This window comes from Pezoporus occidentalis, unplaced genomic scaffold (genome assembly GCF_034315485.1).
Source record: "Pezoporus occidentalis ecotype Australia unplaced genomic scaffold, CSIRO_AGI_Poc_V1 ctg14, whole genome shotgun sequence".
In the NCBI taxonomy this organism is placed as follows: Eukaryota; Metazoa; Chordata; class Aves; order Psittaciformes; family Psittacidae; genus Pezoporus; species Pezoporus occidentalis.
In genome coordinates, this window is record NW_026913209.1 from 423891 (window position 1) to 451255 (window position 27365).

The following is a 27365-nucleotide window of genomic DNA, read 5'->3' on the forward strand; positions in this document are numbered from 1 at the left end:
CAAGCTTGTATCCAGAAGGTTCAACGATCTCTTGTGTCCAAATAAGAAAGACGACTGCTGCATCAAGTGTTCATCTAGCCATAGGCTTCATCTGGTTACTGTGCAGATCCTTACATACACCTCAAACCATGGATTTTAATGTATCCCTTCTGTAAGATTTATCATTAATGGCAACTTTAAATACTTATGTTGTCTGATCTCCTTTGAATCTAAACTCTTGATCTCAGCCACTGCCTATAACAGTATATTTCACCCTTTCAGTTGGTGTGATGTGTTTGACTTGCTCAGTAAAGTTCTGAAGACAAAAACTGAAATTAACGTACTCTTAAGGTTTGTGAATCATGGAGCCCTATGTGGAATAGCCTTTAGTACATGGCAGGTCAAGGGATATACCTAGATGCCAGAGAGAAGAGAGACAGCTTTTTTCAGGAAATGTTCCTGAGCTAATTACTCCATATTATGTTATAGGATTTACTGCAGTTTTTAAAATATTTCATGATTTCTTGTACCTGTCTCTTTACTAAATGGAAAAAAAAAAAAAGAAAAAAGAAAATCCAACAAAATGCCAGACTTACTATAGCCCTATAGGAAACTTTTCCTATAGGAAAGGGGATTTTTGTGTGACCATGGCCTTGTCAACCTTCTCAGAACTATTTATTTCATACAGACATATTCAGATGAGTATTCAGTGCACAACTGCAGCGCAAATGGGGCACTGCTGTTGATTTCTGATAGCATTCTTAACACAACTTTGACTGTGTTTTTCCTACCAGTTGCACATTGAGCAGAAGTGAGATTTCTGCATATTCCCAGATCCTTTTGAAAAGTGACAGGTAATACCACTTTCTAAAGCATACAAGCCCTTTATTTTTCCCCTGTGGTGAGACATACTTAGAATTCATTGATACTAAAACTCATTGTTATCCTGTTATCTTTGCGTATCTCATATAGATCTCTAAAATTCCTTGGTTGTCTCTGGTTTCAGACTAATACAAGTCACATTCATTGTTCTGCAAGTGTCTCTGCTTCTCTGATCACTTCTTTTTTAAGATATTGAATAAACACAAAACCCAAGATGCTCACTGAAAAGCTTACTAACATGTGTCTTGTAACTTTTTGCCTTTATGAAAATCAAATGCTGACCCAACTTTTTTTTTTTTTTTTCTCCCTGCCTCCTAAGCAAGTTTGCTTCCTGATTTTTTACATCTCACAGGGCTCAGGGATGGTGCAGTAGGTTAGAAGCATACAAAACTATCATCTGCTTTTCTGTTATTCTGGACTTTTTAGCATAAGAGATTTCTTTCCCTACAGAGCTGTAAACAGCCTGAATTTTGCTGCAGAAATATGAAAGCATCCCCAGCAGATGAACTCCAGTGGGATCTGGTTTGGCTGGCTTTTCAGGGGGCAGAGGGACCAACTTTGTAATCTACTGCCTTCCACTCAAATGCAGATAAAAAACACTGATGTAGCTCACACACAAAAGGTAAAATGCCTGCTCTGCCTTGAAACACAGTTTAACTCTCAGCAGTGACTTTATAGGCACTTAGAAAAACCTCAAAGAGGAAATGTCAAACATTTTAATTAGCGTTTACTTCATCCACTTAATCACCTCCTTAGATCTCTTGACTAGATCAACATGACTAGACCACAGTTTTAACAATGGGCTGTTGCTTACAGCAGAAGACCTTTGCCATGATTTCTGTAACTAAAAGTTTTTCAGCTGGGAGTAAATCCAGTATGTGTTTAACCAGTGGCTCTTGTGGCAACAAGGATTGTGAAATGTCCCAAAAAATGTCAAGTAATAAACACCAAAAGTAGCTTTCAACATGGACACTTTTCACCTTTATATTAATTTCATGGAGCAGTTACTTTAAAAAGGAACAATATGAGTTTAGACTAGGCAAAAATTTAACTAATGCAATTTACTTTCATAGTGTTTCTGAGGATGAGTGAAGAAAAGGGAAAATTCAGAAGGGGGAAGTGTTATATGCAATCTTTTCTGAGTGCTCTGTACGTCCAAAAAATCAGCTTTTTTATCTCACCAGCAATAAGATGCTGAAATCGGACTGCCTGAATAGGACCACAACCCATTGAAAAATTCCTGTTGTCACAGATCACAATGAAATTAAAATTTCCTAGTGATCTTTTAAGTAAAGGAACATGATCTTTTACCATCAGTTGGAAGGAGACTATATTCATACAGAGTATACTTACATTTTCACATATTCTTCTCCCAACTCTGCATCTTGTCCTTTTACCTCCACCATACCATAAACATCCTCTATGTGTTTGGGCATGTTTGGATTTTGCATTGGTGCTTTCCAGATGTCTTCCTGAACAAGGAAACTCACATGTAATGAAGAGACTAAGTACAGTTTTACAGCTACATGGGTAATATGTAGGTGTAGTATAATCTGTATAAGGGTTGGTAATATGGATATATCTCTGTCAGACCTCATAATAAACATGTGCTTTGATAAACAATATTTGTGCAGGCATTTCTTGAAGAACAATGAGGGACTGAAAAAATTGTGTCACTACTGGAACCACCATAAGGTTGTAGTATCCACTGCACAATACTTTCCATGTGAATTAAACATCCATGACCTTCCACAGCTGACTCATGATCCCCAAGGAAGGCTTCAGATAGTAACCAAGGCCAAGAATAGTAGCACATCAGAGTCTTGCATTTACTCTCCAGCACTAAGCACCTTTCTATCTCACATGAACCAGTCCTCTCCCTCTCCTAGATGCCTTGGTACAGCTCCACCTCTTGTTTTTCCCTGATTCACTCCCAACAACATGCTTCTCAACATCAACAGTATACTTCTCTCAGCAAAGATATTCAGATACTGTAATTCTCACCTCAACTTTCCCTACAGTTGGAAGCATGACTTGGGAGGAGAACTTTAGTAGAGCAGTGAAAGAGTGAGATTTGTGTGTATCAGTTTTTATCATTATAGGGAATGAGTTGTAATAACTGGATAATTTTGATTATGATTATTATAATCAAAACCACACCAAAAATAATTCATTGATTAGGCCATCAAGATCTTAACTGGACTATTAATGAATTCTTAGCTTCATATGTAATGTATGTTTCTGTAGTCCAGCTAAATTGCGTGCCATGTTTGCTTTGGAACTCTTTCTTACTTGGAATGGATCCTATTTTAACTGGGTGTTAAGATATAGCATCTGCAGCTCATGGAAAATACAGGTAGCCTAGGTTGTAATTAGCAGTGCAACATCTAGCTCATTACCATCTGCAGATTGTCCCATTATATCTACACTACATAAGTCAGAGTATTCTGAAATATCCTTATGTTGGCAAGGTCCTACTGGGACATCACTAGGTTTTATTTGCAGTCTTTGAACCCCTCCATTCCGAACACAGAAACAGTCATCAAATTGTTACATTCAGTACCCAGACTGAACTTGTTGCACTAGCAATTGAGACAGGGTGAATGCTGCTAGGCTGAAAAAAGAGAAGGCAGAGTAGATACAAACACTCTGTATCATCAGAAGGTTATGAATTGTTTTCAGGTTCAGCTTTGAAAACAGTGATTTGCAGTAATCCAGCTAAGCACATTCCCCTAGTCCCAACATAAAGCACAAAAAACCAATTGCTTTTCAAAGGAATTCAAGTTTCAAAAGTGAGAGGAGAAAGAGATTCTACATAATTTACTAATGACTATTGTTATAGATTTTACTTTACTCAGACAATTGGCTGATAGATGGCATTATACAGCACTTACAATTTTAAAGGGGATCTCAGCAGAGGGCTATTTCTTAGAACAGCAGTTCATTGTGGAAAAAAGGTCCTGAAAATGGAGACAAAAGGGAGACTTTTAATCAGAGCACTAATGTGGGCTCTCTGTGATGAAGCTCTTATCATTCCACCACAAGCAGTGTACGGCACTTAAAGACAGATTCTGTAGAACAGTAATAGGGGCTTTTAAATCATTATTTGCACTTTAAACATAGGGAAATATGTGATTGATTTATAAAACATTACACAGAAAGGAAAATAACAGGGAAGATAAGTTATGCTCTTTGATTGCCTTTTTTGTTTTCTTTTTTTCCTGGACCCTGGAGCCTGTGGCTATTTCCTGCTAAAAGCAAAAACAGTAGTTCAGGCCCAGATAATTTATGTTCTGTTTGCAAGAAGCATTCTAATTAGTGACAATTTCATTGTTTCAATGACATGGTTATATATCTATAATGGAAAATAATAACATGGAAGGAAACTGGCTGATCTGTTAGGTGTGCTAGTCCCCTAATGGAATATCAAGACAAAAAAAATACAGATAAGCAGGGGTCAGCTAAAGGGAAGCATAACTGCCTATGATTATACTCAAAGGCGAAGAAATAACCAACAGCTCTGCCTGAAGCATAGGGCCAGAAGATTTTCACTGACACCTGAATTAAATTTATCACATTGAGAAAGAAACTACTGTAGCTTTGATGCAGAATTAAACAATTTGTAGCTACTAAAATAAGATACCAGAGAATTGCATTTTGCCATAGCAGGTACTTCAGCTTCAGTCTTCTGGTCACTTTCAGATGGAGGGAAATCTTTTATTGTCATGGCCTCTTTGGTACTACAAAACACTATGGAAGTCGAGCAAATTCCAAGCTGGAGTCCATATAATTTTATAGATGTTGACCCTCATTGAAAGTCATGATATAGAGTATTTAAACTGCTACTTCATTTATTATTATTTGCACATTATGGCTTCAAGCTATTCTACATGCAGGTGCCGATTTCAGCAGGGTAGCAGCAAAGGTAAGTGTTGCTTGGGGTTTATTTATTTATTCATTCATTCATTTTATTCTAGTTGAATAGAAAAGAAATGCAATATTTTGATTAACTGAAGAATTCTGCTTGTATTGTTCTGACAACCTGCTAAACAATCTTGAATAATATCGAAGATTACTGAATCCATTTGAACTCTGAATGTGACATTTGCAGTTCTGTGTAAAATGGAAGAGACATCCAAGTATTTTGCATACAGTAACATGCCAGTCAGGACTGTTATTTTGTGGAAATGGAAATGCATAAGGTCAAAGAAGGTAATATCTAATGTACTGATGTATGAACAAAATTAATTACTCCTCCAAAATATCCCAAATAATACAGACATATGTAAAGCAAAATGTAATTTGATTTATCTATTATCCACTAAGAATGCTGTTGTTTTTAGTAGTGTGTTTAATTTCTTCTAAAAAGAAAGAAACACAATAATGAGGATTTAGTTGCATAGTTACAAGCTTCCTGATTACTCACAGGCAGAATGTATCACTGTAAAACTATGATTTCTGTCCATTGCAAAAACTGCGAGGAAAAAAAAAATGTATAAGATAAAATTGGGGAATCTGGGATTGAATTTTTTTTCTCAAAATCATTAATTTTTTTTAAAGAATAATAAATGTTGCTTTGCATGAAATTGCAAAAACATTAGTTTCTACTGCTGGCATCTTGAGACCTTTTGCAAATATTAAATACCCTTAAACACATCAAAGGCATTAGAAGTGTTCAGAAAGGTAAAGCTTTTCCCAAACACTCATTTCTTCTGTATTCACTGTTATAACAATTGAAAATTAAACTACTTGGAAAGATTGGCACAATACAGGAAATATTGGAATGTTTACACAGAATGTTTCAATTCAGTCTAAACTTGTTTTTAATACTATTTGATTTCAAGAACCAGAGAAAGTAATTTGAATTTTAATGCAAACAGAACCAATCTGTGAGTGTACCTAACCTCTCTTTGCCTTTCATTTTTATTACAGATTTTCTGCTTCAAATGATTACTTTGTCTTACATGTAAAGTGGAAATTTAGATTATTATTTTTTTGTTTAAATGTTACTTTAAATGTCATTCTTTCCTGCTAAGAGGAACTGAGAAGCTGAAGCGCATAATTACAATAGCTCTGTGTCATCATATAAATATTCCAAGAAGCAGTGCTGCATATTTATGTCAGTATTTAATAACGTCACATGACAAGGATGTGCTCACTAGAAGAGAAGTAGAGCAGAGAGGTGTACAGCAGTTCATAGACAAATCCCACACATTTGAATGGTACTAGCTCTAAGCTTCTAATATCATTGATAACCTGGTTAATCATCTTTCCTAGTCATATAAAAATCACAAGATTTCTGTCTGTGGGGGTCACTAGCTTCTTCAGGATTTCTGACAGGTAGAGGAGCCTGGGGAAAATTTACTTTTGAGTATGAAGGACAACAAAATAATTTTATTGGGCAAAAGATAAAGACTGAACACAGGCAAATACTGAACACTGATATCAAAGCATATTGTAGCTCTCCCTCTTCATCTATCAAGTGCTCTACTTACTATACTGCCACCTTCCGTTCCCGCCCCTGATGATGGCTGTGTTCTTTGCTGGTGCCCACGAAAACATACCACTTTCTTTCTGCTTCCATCATTCATTCTATTTGGCCCAATTGTTTACTTCTACATTCACCTCCAGCATCATACTCTCGGTTGCCTCTGCCTGCCAGCATTCCTCCTGCTCCTTTCCAGGCTGCCACCAGCAGTCATGTGTTGCCTTACTTCCCTGCCACTTACCTCAACACCTTGTTCTCTCCACTAGTGGAACTGTTTTTCCCCCAGCTTAAGCTCTTTCTCTTTTTCTGTATTCTCAACAATTCAGTCTCTAATCCTCACAGGCCTTCTTTTCTTCTTTTTTGTTTTTGTTTTGTTTTGGCTTTTTTTTTTTTTCCCTTTTGTTAAAATTCTGCTTTTTCATTCCATGAGTTTACTCTTTTTAATTCAATGTATTCTCCACTTCCAGTTAAATCTTCTTTTCTCAGTATATTTGGCCCTTCTTTCCAAAGATATTATGTTCCAAATCCCACTGTTTTTTTCATAGTTGGGTTTTCATTTCTCTGGTCTGTATTAACAACCTCAAAAACGTGTTAAATTCCCTTCAGACATTCTTATCTATCTTATACTCAGACCTTAACATGGCTCAAAAAATGCTTTGAGACCACAGAGGTTTTTGTAAATAAGGCTGTTATTTTACTGGTTTTGCTGGACTACTAGATTGGAAGAGCAGTAATTCAATATTTCTCTACACAGGTGCATTATATTCATTGATGTTAATATATAATAATAATAAAATAACTTTAGGCTGACTTAATAAATGAAAAATTTCTTTTTTTTTTTTTTTTTTGTCTTGGAGAATTATTGGCATTTGAATGCAAGGAGACATCATGTACTATTTTGCCACTTAAAACTTTGATTAAATAAAGAGAAAGATGATTATGAGATGTATTTCTGATGGTTGTAAGGATAAAACAAGGAACTTATCAGATAAAATTAAGTCAAAGGGGCTTGTAAAATAGATGTCATCATGTTCTTCACAAGCAGAGACTCCAAGCTGTCATTCAACAAGTAAGTTTTGCTTTGCACTAGGACAGAAGAACACTTAATGAACTCAATAATGAATGATTTATTTGAATTGCAGAGATCTCCATCTTCCACCACAAAAGATAATAATTAATCTCTGCAAATATATCCCATATAGCAGCAACTAATTCACAAATATAGACTAAGGGTACCATCACCAATTACAATGTCCTTCCTACATATGGAATTACCAAAGTAAGCTTATTGACAAGATTAAAAAAAAAAAAAATCACTTATTCATGAGGACACTAATGGTTTTAGCTAAAAAGCAGGAGACACTTGACTTGAGTTGTTTAAACCTTGATTGGACAAATTCATGGTAAATCCTGTCAGGAAAAAAAGCCAGCAAGAGAAAGGATTAAAAAGTTGTGCATTTGTGCATTTATATATATGCATGTATGCATGCATGCTAATATCTACGTCCTATTATATGTATTTCCATATATGTGTATATATTTCCCCTTTATATTTTCTATGATATTTTTAAAGATCTTCAAGACAAGGTTAATGCTTGGTTTTGTTTCTTGTTCCTTGTGAGTAAGATGTAACACACTTTAACATAACCCTGCTGACAAAAAAAAAAAAATCCAACTTTTGTGACTTCTGTCATTTAGTCATAGTGGGGATTTTTATTACAGAATCTTTAGAATAACAGGAGAAATAAATATATGACAACAGTCTGAGAGGCACTAAAGAAAATGAACTCGTTAAAAGTTCTGCAAAGAAATAAAAGCAAATTTGTTGTTCTTTATAATTTGTTCACATTATTTTTATCATCTAGATCTCATATTTTCTTCCTTTGTTTTTTGTTTTTTTTTGTTTGTTTGTTTGTTTGTTTGGAGAGGGAGGCGTGTAATTTGTTTTGGTATTGTTGCGTTTTTTTTAATTAGCATTTATCACTGTCTGCAACAATGGCTTCTGCATTACATTTTAAATTCTACCCATATGTTCTTGTATTTCTAAGAACATAAGTCTGATGGTTCTGCACTGGGAAATGTTTAGTTTCATTTTTAAAAAATTAAAAAATCAATTGGTTGAGCCTTGTACTCAAGGGTAACTTCTGTCAGATCTTTTGACTTAGAGGAACTGAACTGCAAAATGCCTTCCAGATTTTCATATGAAACTTTGACTGGGCTTTTATTCCTTCATCTCTCATTAATAATCAACTGAAATTCATACTTTTATCCCATCTGGCAACATGTAGGTTGCCATGACATGCTACTGCATCATTTTATAGAAGATAAATCTCTAAGATCTCATGCAGTGCTTAAAGGCCTTTATTATAGATCTATCATTAATGGCTTTTCTCTTCTTTGAAAAATACTTAGAATGCATACAAGCTATCATAACCTGTCTCTTCTTCCTCCATGCTATTACTTTTTAACACTCTGTTGTCTTATCATCTGGCTGCGCTGTGTTCATATGTGAGAGACTGAACTGAAATCAAACTCCAATCTCCATTGTCTCAAAGATTGGTATAAGGAGCTGAGGTCCACTGTTTCAAAGATGGGTGTGAAATACAACTCCACTGGTCATTGTCTTGAGGATTAGTGTGAGGAATTGCTGTCCGTTATCTCAAGGACTGCTGACAGACATGCAGAGTTGAAAAGCTATCTGCAAGACCAGTGAAACTGAATGTAAGTGAGCCACCAAAAATGTGTAGTAAGTTACATTAAGAACAGGGGTACTTCCTCCTAAAACATAATAAATGGGAAAAAAGTTAATCGCCAGGGGGCCAACTACCACCAAAGGCAACAACTACAGACCCTTATGATGCCACTGGAGCCACAGTGGTCACTATCTCTCTTTTCATTCCAAATTCTTGTTTAATTTCTATCCTTTTTTCTGATCTGTCCTATTGCTATCTTTTTTTAGAATAATAATCTTTTTTTTAAGACTTATTTTTTATAACAAACAAACTGACCGATTGCTGTACTTGACCTCACTTGCATCTTAATTTCACTCCAGGGTTCGTGAGCAAAGTATTTCTGACACTGGTTTTCATCCAATCAGACCTTGACATCATACACTTTATGTAGTATAATCTTTTATTTATTGGCATTACTTAAGTTTCCATTATAATTTATGGATCTTCTAACATGCAGTTTAAAATATTATCTTAAATCATCTGCCCACATTACTTCTTTGATCATACCCCCCTGTGCATTCTTTCTTCCTCACAAACTCTATTTTGACAGGCTGAGAAAATTGGGACTCTTCAGCGTGGAGAAAGGAAGGCTGCATGGAGACCTCCTAGCAGTCTTCCAGTATCTGAAGGGGGCCTACAAGGGTGCCGGAGAAGGACTTTTCATCAGGGACTGTAGTGACAGGACAAGGAGTAATGGGTTTACACTTAAACAGGGGAAATTCATGTTAGATATAGGGAAGAAGTTCTTTACAGTGAGGGTGGCGAGGCACTGGAACAGGTTGTCCAAAGTGGTAAATGCTCCATCCCTGGTAGTGTTCAAGTGCAGATTGGACAGAGCCTTGGGCGACATGGTTTAGTGTGTGGCATCCCCACCCATGGCAGTGGGGCTGGAACTAGGTGATCTTAAGGTCCTTTCCAACCCAAACTATTCTATGATTCTATGATTTTAGCTAAAGGATCCAGTAGAGACCTATATTCATCTGTAATTTCTCTTATACTGCCTAAATGTTGTATTTTTACCCATCCTCACTTTTCAGAAAGTGAAGTTTCACAAACTTGATAGTATAATAGCCAGGCCTTCTTTTAATTCACTTTCATTTACAGTTATTGCAAACAGCAACACAATTTGCCTGTCTCCTCACTAACACTGAATTTAGAGAACAAAATGAGATAAACAAAAGCAAAAGAAATAAACTTTGTGTGTTTCACTCTACTCTGCCTCCCAGAACCTTTTGTATTTTCTGAGTCTGTTTTTTGATTGTCTTTTTATTCATGTTCTGTACAGTGAGAACACATTACCAGCACTCTACTATGAATTCTGGGAACACTTGCCTACACTATGGACTTTGGTAACACGGTGTACTAGCTAGACTTCCCTGAGCATTTTTGGAAAGGAAGAGACAGGACAATTAGCATTAAAATTTTTCTTAGGGTATTTATTATTCTGTATTTATATACTAGGTTATCTACTGTTTGGGTTTCTTTACTTTCTTTTTTGAAAGAAAACAAAATTACAATAACCAATATTAGTGTTTGAACTGGCCACTAGAATGCTTTCTGCTTCCCAGATAGAATGATAGTGAGTAGGTAAATCACAGCAACAATGTAGTATTTTATGATACACTCCACTAATTTTGCCATAGCAGGTAGAATTATTGACCTACCTATCAAGAATTATGGTTTTAAAAATAAATATGTATCAAGTATAAATAATGCCTCTTTTCACTAGTTAGGTAAAAGACCACACAGTCAGTTTGGCAAGGCAATTAGAAACTTGAAGGGATGTATGGTCCTCCATATATTCCTTCAGGCATGACAACATCATAAAATTGTTACCTGTTTACAGTGGCTCAATTTAAGAGACCCAGCAAACGTTCAGCAAAGTTAAGGGTAGTTGTAATTTACATAGTGATATTCCTTGCTGAAACATTCCTCTACTAGTAGGCATGTTAGATAACAAGATATCACTTCCCTGTCTAGCTAATTAAAAGGAGGATGTTAAAGACAGCAAAAGGTTTTCCTATTTATTGTTTTGTCTTTGTTGTACCTCTCTCTTTTCTAATTTTGTGCAAGAAGGCACTAAAATGGAAAAAACAAAAACAACAAGAAAACCCCAAAACAAAACAAAAAAACCCAAAACCACAAACCAGAAAACCAAACAAAATCCATTGATTATTTTGAATTTGGGCTTCAGCATATTGTGTCCAGATTTTCATGATAAAAGGTTTCATTTATAGTCTCTCCTACACCTTTACAAAGTGACATGAAAAGTCCTTTCACATGGTTTACCTATTCAGATTTCATCTTTACTGACCTGTAACAGACCTTAACAGAGCCCTGGCACTTTATCATGTCTAGACAGAAACAATTGTTTGGCTATCTCTAAAGAGTAAGAGACTTGAGAGAGTCAGGATTTATCCAGAAGGTGAGAAGGCGCCAGGGAGACCTTATTGCAGCTTCAGTACTTCAAATACTTTACTTAAAAAACACTTTTAAGAAAGATGGGGACAGACTTTTAATAGAACTGTAGTGATAGGACAAGGGCTAATGATTTTAAACTAAAAGAGGGTACATTCAAACTAGATATAAGGAAGAAATTTTTTAAGATAAGGGTGGTGAAACACTGGAACAGGCTTTCTAGACAGGTAGTAGATGCTCCATCCCTCGAAACATTCAAGGTCAGGCTGGATGGAACTCTGAGGAAACTTGATTAAGTGGAAAGAGACCCTGCTCATTGCAGGGAAGTTGGACTAGATGACTTCTAAAGATCCCTTTCAACAAAAACCTTTCTATGATGCTATGACTCTAACAGTAAAACATAGTCACTTCAAATTTATGAGCTCCTGAGGTAGTTTTCTACTGAAGGGAGTAATTGAAGCCTAGCTGAGACCTCTCCAGTGAGGGGAATCACTCAGCTGTCCTGTGTCTGAGACTGCCACCAAGCCTGATGATGTTACGTGCTTTCATAGAATCATAGAATAGTTAGGGTTGGAAAGGATCTTAAGATCATTTACTTCCAACCCCACTGCCATGGGCAGGGACACCTCACACTAAACCATCTCACCCAAGGTTATGTCCAACCTGGCCTTGAATGCTGCCAGGGATGGAGCATTCACAACTTCCCTGGGTAACCCATTCCAGTGCCTCACCATCCTTACAGTAAAGAACTTCTTCCTTATACCCAATCTAAACTTCCCCTGTTTAAATTTGAACCCATTACCCCTTGTCCTACCACTACAGTCCCTAATGAAGAGCTCTTCCTCAGCATCCTTAAAGGCCCCCTTCATATACTGGAAGGCTGCTAGGAGGTCTCCATGCAGCCTTCTCTTCTCCAGGCTGAACAGCCCCAACTTTCTCAGCCTGTCTTCATATGGGAGGTGCTCCAGTCCCCTGATCATCCTCGTGGCCCTCCTCTGGACTTGTTCCAACAGTTCCATGTCCTTTCTATGTTGAGGACACCAGAACTGTTCACAATACAAGTGAGGTCTCATGAGAGCAAAGAGGCAGGATCGCCTCCTTCTACCTGCTGGTCACGCTTCTCTTGATGCAGCCCAGGATACGGTTGGCTTTCTGGGCTGCAAGCGCACACTGCCGGCCCATGTTCATTTTCTCATCAACCAGCACCCCCAAGTCCTTCTCCACAGGGCTGCTCTGAATCTCTTCTCTGCCCAACCTGTACCTGTGCCTGGGATTGCTCCAACCCAGGTGTAGGACCTTGCACTTGGCATGGAAAAACTTCATGAGGTTGGCATCAGCCCACCTCACAAGTGTGTCGAGGTCCCTCTGGATGGCATTCCTTCCCTCCAGCGTATCAACCGATCCACACAGCTTGGTGTCATGCAGAGGGTGCACTCAATCCCACTGTCCATGTCAACAACAAGATGTTGAGCAAGACCGTTCCCAACACTGATCCCAGAGGGACATCACTTGTTGCTGGTCTCCAGCTGGACATTGAGCCATTGACCACAGCCCTTTGCGTGCAGCCATCCAGCCATTTCTTTATCCACTGAGTGGTCCACCTATCAAATTGATGTCTCTGCAATTTAGAGACAAGGATGTTGTGTGGGACAGTGTTGAACACAAGTCCAGGTAGATGACATCAACTGATCTACCCCCGTCCCTCAGTTTCACACTGTATGTAGTCCATGTAGTTTCATACTACATCTTTGAATAAGGAGAATAAAAGTCTATTCACCCTTGGTGGAAGAAAGGTAATAGATTACCTCTTTTAGCTGCAGCTGTCTTGAAGAGGAGGGATCTGTTATTTATTTTCCTGTATTAGAAGCCTGGGGAAAAACAGGAATTCAATCTAAAACCTACTACATGTACCAATGTAGAGCATGATTCAGGTAGATAAACACAGGCATCTGGAATCGCTTGAGGTGCCCTTTGGTTTCTTGCCTGTCATCTACTTGGATGTCTGTCTTCAAGTGAATATGGAGAAAGGCATCACTAATATAATACAGCTGTAATGCTATCTTCATATTACATCGAACAATGTAACAGAAAATCTGAAAAAAAGATATGTAGAGAACAAGAGACCCTGTTCTTCCCATTGTTTGGAGTTTTCAGGGTCTCTCTTCGTCCCCTTTGCTCAGATTAGACCTACTTCTTCAATTCCCCAAAAAACAATTCTGGACAGAATAACTAAAATATAATACCCAAATATATATCAGGTTTTATACTTTTCTAAGTATTAAAATACAATGGGAAGATCAGAAAAACACAAGCATGACCACAAAAGTCAGATGCAGACAGAGCACGTCACATGCTGCTGAATTGCACTCTGAAGATACTATCACACTAAATAGCATGAACTTTCTCCAAAATGTCTTGAGTTCAAGAGCCACTCATTGTACGCAATGGGGGCTTCATGAAGATCCCTCTGCTTCCTTCTTTCCTTTTGTGAAATATCTATTTTTAAATCATAAAATGTTATTTCATTATCACTGGTTCCTATCAACATGCTCAGTATTTCTCATGACACAAACACATCCAGAAACTCAGTTTTTTCTATTTCTATTCTATTGATTTACTGAGAAAACATACAAATGAAGTGGGTATATAAGAAATAATAAATAGCAGAACCCTGTCTGGACTTCAGTCCCAAGTGCTTGGTCTAGTGTCTGAAAATATTTTATTATGCTCCAAGCAAGAACTACTATGCTAATCCCTCTGGAATGCAGCATTTATTACTTACCTGGCAGGTGTGAAGTGTTGCATGATAAACCCTTCTCCCCCTCCTTCTCTCCACCTCCTGCTTTGTTCAGGCAAAGCTGAAGAGGAGAGGGAGGAGATAATCCTCTTCAAATGAAGCATTTATTATGCTAGATGCAGGCATGAACTGCCACTTGCCAAGTGGAGTTAGCACAGTTATTACGGGACAGTCTGTTTATACAAGCATTAAACAGCATTGCAAACAAACTGAAGCTTGGTACAATCTGACCATCTCTTTCTTGAGAAAGTTCAGGGCTTTTTGCTGTTCTTTACAATAGCTAGAATTCCCAATTTCCAAACCACATCCTTATTATTGGATTACTGGTATTGGGACCTTTGATTCTAAAGCAAATTTGTGAGTTTGGTGGTGGTGGTGGTTTTGTTTAGATTTTTTAGGGGCATTTCCTTTTTTAAAAAAAAATTTCGGACTTAGATCTGCCAAAATTTTTGTCCAACTGTTCTTAGAAATTTGGGTTGGACTAATTTGCTTGTTTCAAGAGCATCAATTCTGTCTATTTTACAGACAACTGCATATTTCAGCAATTCTCCATGTTGTGTCTCTGATATATTACGCAACCAAAAAACAATTGCTCTCTAGGCACGCAAAGTCAGCTTCACAATTTTGGCTCTCAGAGCAGAGCCAAGTTACCAAATCATACATTCAGACAGGATTCCTCAAATTCAGAGCATGCACTAACAAATAACCAATAAAAGTTTGTGCATTTATGTCTGTTTAGAAAATGAAAATTCCCTGACTTGTTCTGTTTTCCACAGAAGATCTGAAGTTTTGGTTTATTTCATCCAAAGCAGAGAAGAAATGAAAGACAATGAGCCAGGAAATAAGTACTGAAGCCTAACTGTCAACAGATATGCTCTTCTAGAAGAGCTTAACTCTTACAGCTGTGTTTTCCTCTCCTGTTTGAGGTGATTTTAAATAATATATGGCTACCCTTTTCTGTCTACAGACTCTTTAGCAGTTTATTACCCCCAACCTACCTGTGGCCAATTGCTATATATCTACTGTAGGAGTTTCTCCTCTGGTGTGTCCCTTCTTCATTTCAGCCAAAATCAGCTGGATCAGTACTGGGCTATGGCAGTCTGAGGCATCCTAAATAAACCTCACTTGCGCCTCTGTGTTGTATAAAACAAATAAGTGCAAAAAGTAAATTATCTTGGAGGTTTGTTTGTTTATTTGTTTATTTGTTTGTTTTTTTTTTCTCAGAATTGAATGAAAAGACTGAACTGAGAGAGTAACAGCATTCCTGGAGCAAAGTGAGTGTTTTAGGTACTTCGAACTGGAGATGCTATTTATCCCCAATTCTCTTCTGTAACACATCTTCAATGGCTGAAAATAAAGGCAAGCATAGTTACTGAACCTCAACATGCATACTGACAAGCTTGTAGTGCTGCAAATGGATTAGAAGTTCTCTCAGAAGAAAAAAATAATAGAAGCAAGTCACACACAAATGTTTAGAAAGTTACTAACTATAAGATACAGAAAGTACAAAATATTAGAGATTCTGCACAACAGTGATATAATTAACGTCAGTCTAACCAAGCATCTACACTGCCAACCAGCATAAGTACAGTGAAATATTGCCTGTGTGGTAATTTTCCTTTTTCTTTGTTTCTTTTTACTTTGGAGGCACCCGCTGTGTTGTTTCCATTTTATACTTTATTGGGTTTGTGTAGCAAGGTTTTGGTAGTGGGAGATCTACAGGGGTGGCTTCTGTGAGAAGCTGCTGAAAACTTCCCCTGTGTCTGATGGTGCTAATGCAAGGTGAAAAAGTTACTGAACAGTTACTGAAAAGTTGTGGCAATTGCAACCAGAGAGAGGAGTGAGCATATGTGAGAGAACCAGCCCTGCAGACACCAAGGTCAGTGCAGAAGGAGGGCAGGAGGTGCTCCCGGCTCTGGAGCAGAGATTCCTCTGCAGCCTGTGATGGAGCCCATGACGAAGCAGCTGTGCCCCTGCAGCCCATGGAGGGCCATGGTGGAGCAGATCTCCACCTGCAGCACATGGAAGACCCCAGGCCAGAGCAGGGGGATGCCTGAAGGAGGCTGTAAACCTGCAGGGGACCCACACTGGAGCAGTCTGTTCCTGAATGACTGCACCCCATGGAAGGACTTATGCTGGAACAGGGGAAGAGTGTGACAAGTCCTCTCCCTCAGATGGAATGAGGGCAGGATCAGCATGTGATGAACTGATCATAACCTCCATTCTTCTCTGTTGCCCTCTGCATCTGATAGGGATGAGGTAGAGAACTAAGGAGTGAACTTGAGTCCGGGAAGGAGGGGGGATGGGAAGAAGGTGTTTTAAGATTTAGATTTTATTTCTCATTACCATACTCTGATTTGATTGGTAATAAATTAAACTAATTTCCCCAAGCTGAGCATATTTTGCCCATGATGGTAACTGTTGAGTGATGCCTCTGTGTCCTTATCTGACCCACAAACTTTTCAGGTTTTCTCTCCTGTGTCCATCTGAGGAGAGGAGTGATAGAAAGGATTTGGGAGGCACCTGGCATCCAGCTGGGGTCAACCCACTACGTATACATCTGAATGACAGTTAAAAATAGGAACGAACATGTTGGGACTTTGTTCTTAAAGCTTTCTGTAATGAAGCCTAGGTTATGTGTATATCAGACTTGGTACTGATTTCCTAATTGGCAAACTTACACTTGCAGCTCAACTTGCATGAGAACATGCAGAATGCTATCTTTTTCCTTGAAGAATTCTTCTGTCGATACAGATACACAGAATACCTTGTAGGAAAATTTAGGATTCAATGAAATTGCATGAGGCTATAAAGAAACAGCCAGAGTTATGTTCCCCAAAGTTGCTTCCACAGAATTATCAACCTCTTTGCTTCAGGAAACAATTTTTATAGAATATTTTCTTACTGACTTGTACCAGACAATTTTCTCTATACTTCTGTCCTGGGTTCAGCAGTAGAAGTCATTTTTTCTCCTTCTTAGTAGCAGGTTCAGCACTGTACTTTTGACTTTCAACCTGGGAACAACACTGATAACACTGATGTTTTTAGTTGCTGCTCAGTAATGTTTAGTCTGACCAAGGACTTTCTAAGCCTCATGCTCTTCCAGGGAGGAGGGGAAGCATTGGGGAAGCAGAGATAGGACACCTGACTCAAACTAACCAAAGAAGTATTCCACACTGCAGCACGTCATGCCCACTATATAAACTGGGGGAGTCACTGGGAAGGGCTAGATCAATGCTTGGGTCAGGCTGGGTATCGGTCGGTGTGTGGTGAGCGGTTGTATTCTCTTCCCTTGCTATCTCCCTTATTATTATTGTTGGTGGTGGCAGTAGTGGTTTGTGTTATACCTAAATTGATGGCTTGGCTTTGCGAGCGAAGATTTGGGAAGGGCTTTAACCACGCTTACTACAAGCACGATGACCAAGGGCATGTGGGATATGCAAATCTGGTTGGAAAAAAAAGGGTGCTTAGGCAATCAGGAAGTGTCCGACCGTGACTGTCAACTCCTGAGCTAACTTGACCTACCCATGCGCTGGCCCGCCTGCATGCAAAGTTGGATCTGCAGCTACCCATGCACCTTGTCACCAACCATTTCGACCCTCATCTGTCCATACAGACAAGTGAGAGTGAGCCCTTCCAGCGTGCGCAGTGGATTTTTTAGGTAAAGCACAGCTTGCGCAGAACTGGCCCCAACCTTTAAACCTGAGGTTTAACTGCCATGGCCCAGTTAGCTAGGATGGCGACAGCAAAGTCCACAAATCGTAGGTTTTGTAAGAATGTCCTTCTCTTTGATGGAAGACCATACAAGGCTAGGCGAGCTCCATCAGCCCGGGTTTGAAGATAGGAGTTTTCCTTCTCCCATGAGGAAGGCCTCTCATCGCTAACAAAGATTCAGGAAGACTTTCACCCACGCATTCTGAACAAGACTGTCATCTCCTGGGTCAATCACAAGTGACCGATGATGCAATAGCACAACAAGCATCTAGGCAGGATACTTAGAGGCGTTCAGTCATAAGCCCGCAGATGGTAGCCTCGCGCCAGTGGCTCCTCAGCCAAGCGCATGCACCAGGGTTCTGAACCGGCAGTTCCTCTCATACTGAGCAGGATCACTATTGCAACAACACATCATCAGTAGGGTAAAACTAACCTGTCTCACAACGGTCCAATCCCAGCTCACGTTCCCTATTAGTGGGTGAACAATCTTGGTGAATTCTGCTTCACAATGATAGGAAGAGCCAACATCGAAGGATAGAAAAGCAACGTCTCTATGAACGCTTGGCTTCTTATCTCAACCTGTGGGAGTTACATTCTTTTGATTCTCCTCCCCATTCCTCCAGGAGCGGAGGAAGAAGGGGGAGGGAGTGAGCGAGTGGCTGGGTGGTTCTGGGTTGCCTGCTGGGCTTAAACCACAACAACTTCCCATGCCTAGATATACGTATTTTAATCACAGACCACAGACTTCCGTGTTACCACAATTGATATTCTCTCTGCTACAAGAAAGGGGGCAGGCTTGCTGCAGTTCTCTCACAGTTCCAGAGATTACTGTGTCTACAGCCCCTGCTTCCTTCACTGCTTTCTCTTTATTCCTGCACAGGAAATTCTGGAGCTATTAATTAGTTGACAAAGACTCTGCTGATTGTCCCACTTCAACAAAATGGGTTTAAGTATTATACAAAAGAAGGCTAACCGAAATTGGAGCCTGGCCTTTCTGTTGTTACTGGTCCTTGTGTGATACCTTTTTCCTATGATTTTAGGTTTTGACAAAACAAACTGGTTGAGAATAAGCATGTGGTGCTCACACCAGGATGCTGCTACTCTCAGTGCAGCTTTTTTTATTTGATTCTGAGAAAGAAATAACCAAACGACCCCTTCAAGCTAATTTTGTGTTTGCACCTATTTGTTTTATACAACACAGAATTTTGTTGAGGAAAGTTTATCCAAAGTGTGCCTCCTTGAAGAAACAGAACTTTCAAGACCTAGCATGTTCAAGCAAAATTGTGTTATGTTATATACAAACACATCCCTTAATATGAATATACATTCACTTAGGACATTAAACTGTATTTTGATGAGTCATAAGATCTGCTTAAATGACAAGGTGATTTTTTTCATTTAGAGATCTAGGTGTGGCATTTTTGAATACTGGGTAGCTGAGCTAAGGCTCATTATGCTTTCAGTAGACATTTTGTAAATTCTGATATTTCATTAATGTATTATTTCCTATTTTTTAGTAACTATTCTGCTGCTAATAAATTTGTCAGGCAGTAAAGGAACAGAAATGTTGTAAGAACAGTTGAACTGAACAGCCAATGTAAACAATCTGTCATCTTTGCATAACACATCCAGAGCATTCAGAAAGCTCTCGCGAATTCTAAGAATGTTCACAGCCAATCTGCATGTCTCATAAATGTTTCTTGGATTAATAAAAAAAAAATTGTCAAATTTCTCTTTGATGGGTATTATTGTTTCTTCTCCAGCCTGTGTTTTTTTGAGTTTTTTTTGGCTGACAAGAGAAAAGGGAATTGCAATAGGATCTGAAACAAATATCTGGGTGTGCAAGAGGGCCCTGTTGTATAACTGTACTTAATACACTTAACAACAATGTTGGTGGGTCATTTCGTATTCATTTGCAGGTGACAGATGATGTCTCTGTAGACCAAAATAACTTTTATTTGGTGTTTCAGCAATTCAGTATGCCAAGTGCCTTCTGAAAAGCAGTGTTTTCATTGGTGTTACACAGAAATTAGTGACTCCTAGATATAGAAGATTTTTTTAAGAAATCTAGTATAGTTGTCAGATTGCTGGTGTAGTGTTTGCACTGAGCCCATTTAGTTCTAAATAACCTATCTTTTGTGTTGGCTTTTGTGAATTTCTGATGTAAAAATTTTGCCTTAGATAGCAACAAGAGAAGTCATCCCTAAGCCTTCCTAATGAGATCACCAATCAAGCTTTAGAATCCCGGACATTATTACTCCTCTTTTATAATCAGTTTCCAGTACCATTTGCAGAAGATTCTGGTAAAGAAAGACATTGTGACTGACTGTATGATGTGATTGGTATATGCTATGAGAATTGGGTGTGAAATGGGATGATGAGAATAAAAATATCTGAACTAAAGAGTTTTTTCCTCCTTTCCACTTATTTTTTCCAGTGTATTGGTGACTATTATCTGTTGAGAAAGAAAATATGTGGAGGAGAGAGATGGGCAGATAACCTTAATCCATTACCAGAGAGAAGATTGTTTCCTTCTTTTCAGTTTAAAAGACTAGCCAGTAATTTGTTTGTGTAGGTCTATTGAAAAGCCTGGCTGATAGAATTTTTTTCACAGTAAAACCCCAAATATTATACAGTATTTTTCAGAAGTTTCCACAGAATGAGTATTTTAGGAGACTGATATGTTTGACATGATTTCTCAGCACCTGACACATTTCTTTTACAAAATATTCAATTAATACTCATCCAGCATGCATTTAGTGCTCATTTTATATAGTTGTTTTTTTATTATTATTCCAGTACAGAAAAAAAGTCTTCTTTGTTTCATGGCAGAGGTTTTTATTCTGTCTCTAAGTGCATTCATATCTATTGAAGGCTAGCTAAAGCAAAAGAATATCCTTAGTCATCCTGGTCATTGCAGTAGCAATGAAAATGTACAGGCTGCAACTGCGTTGCTGCAGTGGAAAACTGAGTACAACTAGACTGGACACTTTATGGAGACTGGAGCTTTCATATATTCATCTTCATCCATAAATGTATCACAATACAAAAGGCACCTAGAGAGATGTAAAATAAAAAAAAAAGTATCTGTTCATGCCCTCAATGATCCATTGGGCAATACGGTTTCTTTACCCCTTTCAGTATATGAGAACATAGGAATTTTTAGTACAGCCATACTCAGCTATCCATCATGTTCATGACAAGTGTGACAGTTAACAATTCAACAGCAACAAAGCAATTTTCCCTGTAAGAATCAACATAGGGAAAGCAGAGGGAGTGTGGGTTTTTTTGCAGAGATCTGAGAAATATAAACAATCTAAATACACAAGCACAGTTTATACGGCTTAACAAACAGAAGCAGAAACAGGGCTATAAGGATCTTCAGACAGAGGAGATATTGGCCTTCTGTCATTTTGGTTTTTGACAGTTCCCACTCTTAGAAGGATTTGAGCTGCCTATAAAAACTGAATAGAATGTAACTTTTTTGGCTTACATATTCTTACAGCCTCTTTCTTCACTGTCATCATCTTCCTCAACTAAACCAAAGTCAATCAAATCAACTAAGGCTGAAGGACAATAAAAATTGGGTATGGATAGTTATCAGAGCTGGGTGTTTAACTACTAGCAGTCAAACTTCAATGTGATATCTAGAAAAGGAAAATTTTGCTAAGCTGAATTTCTTTGTGATCTGAAACTGATAAAGACAAAGTGACTGAAGTTAACTTAGAGTACTTCTTGACAAGAATTGTCTGATTTTTACAGTTTATATTAAAGGAAGTAGCAGCAGCTGTTTTTCAGTCCTGGAATTAGAAGCAGTTGTTTTTCAGCTCTGGAATGACAGACTTGTATACGAGGAGAAGTATATGGAAATATGACATATAACAAATGCTTCCAATTAAGAAAATAGTTATGTAAGGAGGATGTCCTTCAATCATCTTCAGAAACAGAATTCATGAGCAGCTTTATATCAAAGCCTATTTCTAAAATGAGAAGAAAGGAATATGTGATATGAAGAATGGTACAGGATGGTCCAAATAAAAAGCTGAAAATGGAAATAAAAGCAGGGAATTGAACTGTACATATCTGTTGACATTGTGTAAGCCAACCCTTGACCATAGACTGATATGTTGTGGCATGCTGCACTTGCTCCAGAAGACCCACTCTTATATTCATATAAGAGTGGTAGTAGGAACATGAGACATTTTTCTGCAGCACCTGGGACAGTTACTTGTACCTATTAGCCAGTGGTATCACCCCAGAGAATGGTTCCAAACTTGGTAGCCAATATTTATTATTACTATAGAATCATAGAATAGTTAGGGTTGGAAAGGACGTTAAGGTCATCTGGTTCCAACCCCACTGCCATGGGCAGGGACACCTCTCACTAAACCATGTCGTCTAAGTCTCTGTCTAACCTGGCCTTGAATGCCGCCATGGGTGGAGCATTCACAACTTCCCTGGGCAACCCATTCTAGTGTCTCACCATCCTTACAGTAAAGAACTTCTTCCTTATACCCAATCTAAACTTCCCCTGTTTAAATTTGAACCCATTACCCCTTGTCCTACCACTACAGTCCCTAATGAAGGGCTCTTCCTCAACATCCTTAAAGGCCCCCTTCATATACTGGAAGGCTGCTATGAGGTCTCCACGCAGCCTTCTCTTCTCCAGGCTGAACAGCCCCAACTTTCTCAGCCTGTCTTCATACAGGAGGTGCTCCAGTCCCCTGATCATCCTCATGGCCCTCCTCTGGACTTGTTCCAACATTTCCATGTCCTTTTTATGCTGAGGACACCAGAACTGCACACAATACTCCAAACGAGGTCTCACAAGAGCAGAGTAGAGGGGCAGGATCACCTCCTTCGACCTGCTGGTCACACTTCTTTTGATGCAGCCCAGGATACAGTTGGCTTTCTGGGCTGCAAGCGCACACTGCCGGCCCATGTTCATTTTCTCATCAAACAACACCCCAAAGTCCTTCTCTGCAGGGCTGAAGGTTAAGAAGGTTGTCCCACTTTACGTCAAACTGTACAAGCTTTGATACGGGAAAAGTGTTTCTAGGAAGAATAATTTCAAAGGATTAACAATTAAGAAAACATCATCATTATCATGCTTCCAGTGTATATAGAAAATTACACCTTTATAATAGTAGCAGTGCTTCTCCTTTTTTGCTTGGTCAGTTCTAGCAAAGTAAGAAGTACTTGGATATTCCCTGTCCAAGATTTACCAGAGGACTTTCCTAGAGGAGTGGGAATATAGGTACCTGTTAGCTGGGTGGTATTTTCCTTCTGCATATCATGTTTAGCTGATCTTAAATGTAAATTCTTTTCAGAAAAGTACTATGTAAATTGGCTAATATAGAGTTATTTATTAGAAGGTGAATCTCTGGACATAATTTTTTTTATTTTGTAACCAAGAACTGAACACTACCTAACCCATACAGAGGGACAAATCCTTTTAATAGCTGTACACTGTTAAAATGTACTATTAGATCCGACATGTGTAAATAATCCCACCAATGACTTTGTTGTTTCCCAACTAATGAGTTGAAGTGACCTAAGTCGCCTCCTCCTTCAGGAAACTGCACTTAGAGAACGTTCGCAAATAAACAGATAATTTGGACCCTGCTGTTTCCAGTCTTTTCTCCATCTGCTGGTGTTTTTGACCGCTGCTGGTGAGGGCGGTTATGCAAAACTCTTCTTGTGAAACCACCAGAGAATGGACAGGACGGAGCACAGGAGAAACATGAGCACCTTGCAGATGCTGGCTCATAGTCATACAGGTATGCATACAGGGTCATGCTGACCAGAGCAGTGCACGCATCATTCTTCTGTATGGCCTATATTAACAGGGCAAAGGACAATGTTTTTAAACTTAAAGAGTGTAGATTCAGACTAGCTATAAAGAAGAAATTTTTATGGTAAGGGTGGTGAAACACTGGAACAGTTGCCCAGAGGGGTGGTAGGTTCCCCAGTCCTGGAAAAATTCAAGGTCAGGCTCTGAGAAACCTGATTGAGTTGAAGATGCCCTTGCTTATTGCAAGGGGGTTGGAATTTCTATGCAAGAAACAGCTGAAAGACACAGTAGGGACTATTTGACTACGTGAGTCGCAAGCTTCTCACAGAGTCACAGTCCACAGACAGCACTGGTTAACCAGTATTGTGTATAATGCTATTTACCACTGCATCAGCCACATGTAAGGACAAGGTAGTAACATCATCAGAAAATTTTTTGTCTACCAGAGGAGGCTGTGTGTAGAGCTCCATCTGTTCAGACAGCAACTGCTCTCAAGTCTATTCAGAGCTCCTTACAACATAGTGTTTATATGAAAGACTTCTTTAGACTTTCAGAGAACTGAGGGAAATAATGCTTGGTTGACTTTTCTGTGTGTCTCCCACACGTTTATGAATAGTGATTTAATTTTTGTCAATTTCATCTCTTTACACAGTAGCTAACCAGGAAGATAAAGTAGTTTTTTGTTACATGAAAGTAGGGAATCCTCTATGTTTGCCGTATGTTTAAATTGATCACACTTCTTTTAAAGAGAAGCCTTAGGCTTGAAGATTTAGGCTTTGGACATTCTACTTATCTAAACAGCCATACCTGCCTGAGAGCAATCCATCCTCAGTATCTGACCTTTCTTATGTCATCAAAACTGAAATGGCAAATGAACAACAGATGGCCTTAACTTTAAGGCTTTTAATCCTTATTACATTCTTTATAGTGTCACCAATTTAAGTAGTAACAGTGGCCAGCATAATATTAATTAGCTTAGAGGAACTGATGAGCAGCTCTTTCAGCTTCTGGCTTTCCCTTTTATATTTTTTTGTTCTGAGACAACCCTTCTTTCAGTACCCCTGAATCAGCATTGTCTTAAAAAAAAAAAGGGGGTGAAAAATTTCATTTATTTCTTCTTGGAAAAGATTAAAGTATTTAATCATTTTGTGAAAAAGTTTAAACACAGAACTGTGACTCTCTGCTAAAACTTGTACAAGATAATTGTAGAGAGGGAGTATTTATCGGACTGTGTGAACTGAGTACATTAGAGGTTCTCTTATCTACTATTTCCCTTCCTCTTTTGCAAAAAACAGGTTTTGATAGAAATGAGAAGTAGCTCTGCAAAGGAAAGGAAGTGCTGAATTACATGCCAGTCATAAATGGAAAGAATATCAAGCCCTTAAATTTTGTACACTTCTCTAAAGTCAGTTGAAGGTATGTGCTGTAGGTTGGAAAATGATACATATACGAATGATCCATAACAATTTCTACAGTTCCAAATGGTGCTTCAGCATTCCTTAGATCAAGAGGTAAAGAGCTAGATTTTTCTGAATTTCTCAAGGAAAATAAAACAAACAAGAAGGTTCAAGATCCCCAGTTATCATCTCCCTTTTCTGAAAGAAAATTTAAAATAAACCAAAAGGAAAAGCAAAACAAAACCATAAATTAAAATTGAAAGTGTATATGAAAGGATGTAATAGATGTAGTTGAAGCTGACATAAAACATAAGACTTCCTCCATCAAAAAACTACCACAGGCAAAGTTACGTGTTTCTCTCTGTAGAAGGATCAGGATTCAGGTCCTGTTAAACTGATCAACACTTGTTTGTACTGGTTCAGGTAACTGCTGAAATGAGAAAAGATCAAAGATTCCAAGAAATATCTGAATTTTTTACTAACTTACTATTAAACCACCATATAGTCAGATGAACTGATTTTGCATGACTATACTCTGACCGAAAGAAAGCCTGTAGTCATACCCCTCTTTGTATAAACTAGTAAATAGTTCTACTTGTCTGTGGAGCACTTTGTTCTTATCCCCGCTATACCCATGAAATACTAACCAGCTCTTTGTGAATAATACATGTTAAAAATCAAAGTCACTAGCTAAGTGTGCTATGTCTATCACGGGATGCCTAAATCACGGGAAAAATAGTAAAATTAATGAGATTTTTTGAAACCCACTACTCTACCATGCACATATTTGAGGTTTTTATGGAGTAGTAGATTTTATACTGAGTCTACATTATTCTTACTCTTATCAGTATATCTTTGCCTGTACACATAGCTGATACACGTATTTAAGTATTCATTGTTCCACATCTTGTTACCTAGTTGTTATCTAATGTCAAAATGATTGCTGTGAATGTTACAGATCACCTCTGTATTCTTGTTCATTGACAAAAGAAACTAAATATGCATCTTCTGTTCATTCTTCATGTTTGATATTGTGGCATCTGCAGCCTCTGTTGAGTGTCTCTGTCAGTTTTTAGACAGATATAATAAGAACCTGACTGGATAAATAAAGACATATATTTCAGCTGGAGCTAGTCTCTGATCAGGGAATATGTTGTGAAAACACTTGAAAATCTCCATCTGAAGAAGAAGAAATCAAATGCAGGCTTCAAAGCTGCTGTGATAAAAAAAAACCAAACAAACGGGATCTGGAAAACAACAGAAAGAAGATGGATTTATGAAAACTTAATGAGTATATTTCAAATTATAGTGAATATGGGGAATAAAGTTTTATCTGGGAATATATCTAGCAGTTTTGGAGCAGTGCTTCATAAATACAAACATTTTCATATTTTATGGAAATTTTCAGTAAATTGCAAAAGAAATTTTTTTAAAAGAGTTACATAGCCCACAACCAGGACACATGCATACATGTATGCCTATTTGCTTTAGACTTTAGTAGGTCTAAAAAGTGGAGAACACTGGTTATTTCTCTACAAGTGAACTTAGCTTACATCTTATAGTATAAACTCCAGGTTACAACTGTTGTCATTCTCGCTTGATACTTGAGCATACAGAAGATTGAGTGAAATTGGTAAACTTTGAACTCTTAAGATAAGTACATAGCTCATGGATCTCCAATAATTCATTTAGGCCATCTTTTTTAAAGCTAATAAAAACCTAACTTTTATTAGTTGTGCTTTACTAATAATGTTCAGTATATTTGAGATTTTCTCAATGTTGTTATATTTAGTGTAGAGCAATGTTCAATTCATGCAGTAATATGACACTCCTTGAATTATCTGTGATTCTGGTATTCTGTCTTCTTTTTAATTTTCTAGGCTTTTGGTTATATCCAAGTTTATTTACTTTTTCAACACACAGGGCTTACCCATCAGCTCAGCCTATCACAAACATAGGTCCCGATTCTGAAATGGCCTCAGAAATGTGGTTCAGAGAAATCCTGTCTCTGGGATACCTTTAATCTTCCCAAGATAGGAGTTAGACTTATGAATCAGCCCTTAGCCCTTGTTTATTAGCCACTACAATAACAAGGACAGTTGATTACAGTGCTGTGCACCATTTCTAGAGAGTTACAGAAAGACAGATGGGTCACCCTTTTTCT

General features: G+C 38.2%; 1 long non-coding RNA gene across 1 annotated transcript; it reads right to left on the bottom strand.

Annotated features, from left to right (window-relative positions):
- Positions 1-3228: 3228 nt before the first annotated feature.
- LOC134159037 (uncharacterized) lies at positions 3229-13368 on the bottom strand. The gene is made up of 3 exons (XR_009963002.1): positions 13305-13368; positions 3756-3821; positions 3229-3475 (listed from the first exon to the last, which is right to left on the bottom strand). It is a non-coding gene; the product is annotated as an uncharacterized LOC134159037 (long non-coding RNA).
- Positions 13369-27365: the final 13997 nt, after the last annotated feature.